Source organism: Cupressus sempervirens, chromosome 10, assembly GCF_028749045.1.
Source record: "Cupressus sempervirens isolate cs-2001-9-10 chromosome 10, ASM2874904v1, whole genome shotgun sequence".
Lineage (NCBI taxonomy): Eukaryota > Viridiplantae > Streptophyta > Pinopsida > Cupressales > Cupressaceae > Cupressus > Cupressus sempervirens.
Window position 1 is genome coordinate 791,668,763 of NC_143127.1, and position 6,445 is coordinate 791,675,207.

At 34.9% G+C, this 6,445-nt stretch overlaps 1 pseudogene; it reads right to left on the reverse strand.

Annotated features, from left to right (window-relative positions):
• Window positions 1-1,348: 1,348 nt before the first annotated feature.
• On the reverse strand, window positions 1,349-4,787 carry LOC149536287 (DExH-box ATP-dependent RNA helicase DExH12 pseudogene; annotated as a pseudogene).
• Between the last annotated feature and the right edge of the window lie 1,658 nt (window positions 4,788-6,445).

Sequence of the window (6,445 nt, forward strand, 5' to 3'; positions counted from 1 at the left end):
CTAATGTATTAATGCTTACACTTTAATATATAAGGTTGCAATAGCAACATAAATGCTTAGCTAGTGGAATCCACAAGAGAATCTTTTTTTATAAAACGCCTAAAGAAACAATAAGGGCTCCAATTAAACTGCTTCCTATGCTCATTAGATAGAAATCAACCTTGCCCGAATGCTATTTTTTCATCATTTGTATAATTGATAAATGGTTTGAGGGTGGTTTTTTCAATAACTTACCAGTTCCTTTTAGTTAACAAATTGAATAAATGATAAAGTGATATGTTTAAGTTCCAGAACTAATGGTAACTAATTTATCATTTATTCACTTAATAAATTTTGATAGGAGGAAGCATCAATCTAAATGAGAATGGGCATTAGAGGAAATGCCTTGGAGTTTCCTAGTGGAGTTGGCTATTATAGGTAAATGTCTGCCCAATTTCAAAGTGTATCAAAGAAAACTGAGAACTGAAAAAGTTTTCAAGTGAAAAAATACTTCCTTTCCTAAATGAGAAATAAATATGTGTACTAATTTTCATTTTTCACTACCAAATAATATTTTCCACACCAACATTCAAGCTCTTAGTAATGCATGCTACTTAGATCTCAGAAAAAGAAAGAAAAATAGGTCTTGAAATGAAATCGAATGAATAGGATCATCCTCCCTCCATAAAACTCTTCAAACTCACTACCAACAAAGGAAAATATACATGGGATGAATCATGAACCAATTGTTAGAAGGGTCAATTTTCATAAACCATCAAACTAATACAAATGTTTAGATTTTGACAGTTTTCAGATAATAAATGCATTTTGGGTGGCTTCCATTTCTAGAAAAATACCACATGAATCCCCAAAATAACAAATGCCATTGCAAGATACCCAAGACTAGAAGTAACCTACAAAGGAAAGATAATGCTAATTAAAAAAAGAATCTAAAATAATAAAAGCAAAGAGACATATACCTTGACAAACAAATAGCTTAATTCCTGAGATGCAAACTCTCAACAGACAACATATAATAAGTTAGCCAACCTAAAACAGTTGTATTTAGAAATGGGATAAACTCGTCAAAAAGAAAATACTGAAAAATAGGTAAATAGAATTCTTGAATCAACCATAAATTCATATTTCAGTTCACTATGTACTAGAATTTATATTCGTAGCAGGTGTTAATTTGCATTAGCTGAATGTTGTTTACGAGTTATGAAGTGAATTTCAAATAGCTTATCCAAATAGATGCTAGTTTCTAAAATTTTAAATTTTAAATACAAGTGCAAACTCACAATCTTGCATATATTGAGAGTCAACTTCATGCAAAATTTGTATAGTTGTGGTACTCGGTAAATAACATTCATTCCTTTGCATTTTCTTCATCTTCTACTTCATTCACATTGACTATGAAAGTGTACTCTTGATCACACCCAAGGTATGAATCACACATGAAATATTGTGTATATGTCTTCTCTCCAAGCTCTGAAGGTGTAGTAAACTCAAGCTTCGCTTTAGTCTTCCTCTGGAGCAATTACCTCTTAATGGCCAGTGGCTGATTGCTTTTTAAATCCCCAATTACTAGCCACCATCCTTCTTCCTTTGCTTTGGGATACCTTGGTGCATCAACTGGACCCAACTCCTATCTATCTTCAAGATCTCTTTCTAGAGTGACCTACACTATTACATTCTCTTCAACCCTTACATCATCACTATCAATTATGTCATATGCCAGATCAATGTTTGGGAAGCGATTACAAAAATGAGCAATTTTTAAAAGCTGTGAATCTCTCATCTATAACAATTCACACCTTTCATCATTCTGCATCCCAACTAAATCAAAAACTGTTTCAATGTTTTTCCCTAGATTTTCATGGCACTTCTTAGCAAGTTCCTTGGTGAAATGTGGAAGCTGTAACATGACAAAATCATGGTCCCAAAGACCTCGTGTAACCATTTGGCTTAATTCCATTACTACAAGAGCTGGATTCAACCAACCATTACTAGAAATAACATCCACCATAGCCTAAAGAAGCTAGTTAGTAGAAAGAAGCACTTCTCACTAATCTAGTGCTAGGTTGCCAGCTATGACATGCCTTGAAAAGTGAGCTTGCAACAATGCATTTTCCTTTACATGTGGATCGGTATATTTTGGTTTGTCAATAGAAAACTTTTGATTATTTATCAATTTTCTTATTGTTTCTTCTTCACCTAGCTGTATGGGAAGCTGTGAATACTCTAAGGTAGAAGCAAGGATTTCAAGAAGCCCTTTTAGCTTTGTCTTTCAAACGAGGATGAGCTAAAGAGTTCAATGGTGGTCTAGCTAATATAGTAGTAAGATGCTATCATCCCTAGGTTCAAAGGAGAAAGATACATATCATCTTCTATGGCAACACATTTTCTTGATTCCAAATCACTCAGCGTACTCTCTATAAGCTCAGAAAGGTGGTCTAACAAATGCCTATGGCTGACACCTTGAAGATTATAGTAATTTGGATTCTGCGTGAGTCTTCGTAGAAGAATGTCCAACTAATATAGTCTATAGCATCTTGCTTACTTTCAATAGTACCCACAACAACTTCAACATTGATATGATCATGGAGAAAGTGATCTAGATGACTCTCCACAAGAAATGGCTCATATAAGAATTTTTTATAATATTCTTTAGGAGGTGCATGGCATAAAATTACACACTTTCTAGCATTATCAAGAAGAGGTCTACTGGCATGTCCCATCATTTGTGTTAGGAATAAGGTGTCTCAACCTTGGATAATTCCTATTCTTATTATTTGTTTTGTAATATGTATTTCTTGCAAATCATGTTGATGTGTCAGCATGTTGAATTGTGTATAAGGAGATCATTGCTAAAACGGTTATGAAAGATTCCTATCACACGTAATAGCTATGTTAGGAAGATTCAATGATAGGTGAAGACATGTGGCAACTGATAAATTTGAGTATTGTACACTCTACCCCAATAGTGGGGTTCGGGGCATCACCCCAAATTTTTTTTAGGGTTCCTATTTTCTTGGAGAATGGTAAAACCCTAATACGGTTAGCTTTGGGAGTAACCCTAAAGTGAAGTGCATGTTATAAGCATTTTTAGGGTTGCAAAGAGGATGTATGCGAGAATGTGTATTGTTGGTACTATGAGTTGCTACTGGAGTCTTTTGTTGTCGTTGTTGAACTTGCATTGCAAGTGTATTGTAACCTTGTGTTGAAGATAATACATTGTGCAGGTTCTGAAGGGGTGGGGTTGTTTTATCGAAAGGTTTTTTCCCACCGAAAAATCTTTGGGTTATGTGTTTCTTTCTCTATCTATATTCTTTATTCTTGGTTTGCTGAAATATTGTTGTTTACATGATATTGCATCTATAAGTGTAAAAGATATTAATAGGATTTGCACCATACTTCTCTTAAGAGATTAGTGTAGGAAGCTGTATCTGCACCTAAGTTTCCTTATAGTTTGGAGAAGATCAGTTATAGGATAGTTTGTGTGAGCATTTTTCCATCCATCATAATATTGTGTACCCATGACAACAACCAAATGAGCTAACAAAGAAAATCCCCAACTCATTGAATTGCTTGCAACGCACACTGAATTGCCCCTACATTGAATAACTGGGCTACAAGTTCCTATTCTACCAAAGTGAGACCTTCATGTAAATACCCAATTCGATTAGATAATGCATGGCTCAATGTAGGTTCATTCACTTTGGCAATGAAAGGTTTCAAATCTTCTTCAGTCAATTGAAGAAACTAGAATCTTTCCCCACCATCTGCATTTGAATAAGTTAATAAATCAATGGCAGTAAGTCGAGCATGTTTTCTCAAGTTGGCACGAACACTAGAGCTAGTTTGCCTCCTTTTGCATGTTGAATTATTGATATGTAAGTTGGCTTGGTCATTGCTTGCATTCGAGCTTCAAAGTTGTCTATATCAACACCTTGGATACGAATCTCTAATGGTACAGGATAGACATTGGGGGGGAAATTAAAAAGGCCATGTGCAGTAGCTCCAATCCACTCACCAAGATCTTTAGCATTTGCAAGTGAAGTGGAAAGAGCAACAATGCAAATACAATTTTTAATTTCACTTGAAATATACCTCATTCTAGAAACAACTACTTCCAATATGGGACCACCCTCTCCACCAATTAAATGAAGTTCATCAACACTAAATAAGCTTACTTGCTGCACTTTCTTACATTGTTTCCATCTATGAGAAAAATAATCCCATTTCTCAAGTGTACTTATAACAATCTGACCTTTCTCAAGTAGCTTCAAATCAGTTGCAATCTCACCTGTCAGTTCAACTACTTTCCATCCCAGACCTTTCCCAAACTTTTGCTTCCATTCATAATATTTTTCCTTTGTGAGTGTAGCTATAAGAGCAATGTAAAAAGATCGAAATGTATTGTCTCCACCTTTTTGATGTAGTTATAGCAAAGAAAACTCAGCACAAATAGTATTACCACTTCCAGTGGGTTTTGCAACCAAAACATTATCATCTAAGTTATATAGGATTGTAAATACCTATGTTTGAATAGGATTGAAGTGCCTAAACTGTTGATATAGAGCTTCGTATGAAGGATTTCTTAATGTAGATACAGGAAGTGGCTGCAAATCTAATGATTCAGTTGGATGTGGATATTTCTCTAGTAGAATAAGATGTCTACATGTAATTGGCAAAACAGTTTGTGATCCTAGCCATTTTTCAGATACAACATGAATAAAATATTGGCGTGGAAGAGGTTCATGTATTGGGACAATGAAGCTAAGGTTATGAATCTTTAAACACATATAGAACATGTGTGTTTATATTCAAGAAAATGCAATTGGTAGGTATAAAGCTAAAACACACAACCTTTGCCAGCATTATTGATGCCTATGCCAAAACAAGAGCTTTGGAATAAGCTATGGACATGCATTAAAGCATAAAGAATTTTGGTCAGATGTTGTAGTCACAATTGCATGGTAGACATGTTTGAAAAATGGAAGCATAGACAAGGCATGTGAATTTTTAGATAGAATTCACAAAAAAAGTGTGGTCATGGCATGCCATGATTGCCAAAAATGCATCAAAATAGATTTAATGAGATTATATATATGTTTAAGTTGTGATTTTCCTGGTAGACATGCATGTAAAGTTAACAATTCCATTTCTCTTCTATCCCATTTAGTCCCTTTTTTTTCTCAACTTCCTTCTTTATAATTTTAGTTCAATAAAAATATGTATTGATTCCTGTTGCCCCACTTTTCACCATATGAAAATTTTGCAAAGTGGAAAGTGAACTAATGTCATGTTTTCTCAAAGTCTAGTCAATAGGTCTTTCCTCTTTAGATGCTAAGTTTCTCCATCAGGTTTTCATCTTTTCCCTTCTCCCATGTCACATATAGCTCGGGTTGGGTATTTCTTGATTATCATGAGTCTTAAGGGTAGTTTAGAACCATACTCGATGGGGATTCTTGAATTGTGCTACATCAATTGATTTTCTTGGAGCTTGTTTGATCTGGAAACAGAGAAATTGAATTGGCAGAAAAATAGGTTTCGACTTCTCCTTAGCAGGGTTTTCGTACACCAAAGGTGAAATTTCACAAAGACTGGCAAATGCTATTGGCGAGCTTTATTGAAGTAAGGTGAATCATGTTATGAAAAGATCATTCAAATGATGTTATGTTTTTACAGCGAGAATCATTTTAAAGTTCAAAAAATGATCATAATAATAATTGACAAAAAATCAGGAAAGAGCTTCTTCGTGGCGTACTCCGAAGTCAGAAGTCAATTTTTTGAAGAGGTGTATGTAAAGGAACTAAGAGATCCATGGGTCCCACCTCTCACTTGTGAAGTCAATTTCAAGTTTTTCAGAGGCTTAAAATAAAGTGAATAGGGCAGAAGAAGTAAAACAATGGGCCTGGGTGGAAAACAAAGTTTCTTCTTCTCCATACTAGGTTTTCACACACAGAAGGTGAAACTCCATAGCGATCCATAAATGCTATCTGTAGGTTGAAACAAGGAAAGGTAAGCCATATTATGGTCAAATCATTCAAAAATTATCAAGTTTCATAGTAGAGATTACTCAAAACTCATTAAGATGATCAAGATAAGCATCATCAAAAAACTCAGAAGTAGCTTCTCCTCAGACAGACTTCGAACCAAGAGGTAAATTTTTCGCAAAGGCCTAAATAGAAAGGTAAAGTTACTAGCGGGCCCCATTTTTTCTCACGAAGCCTCTTTTATCTTTCCTGAAGGTTGTTAGTAAAGTGCTTAAGGTAGAAAGGTAAAAGCGGAAGCTTAAGAGGAAAATCAGAAATTTGCTTCTCTGCTGCGAGTTTCCTACCCTCGAAGGTCATTTTTCGCATTTGAAGGAAAATCATTCCTGCAAGCATGGTAAGTATGTGAATTGATTGCAGATTATTTTGGGTAAGTAAATAGAAGCAAATTAGTGAATCGATAAGGC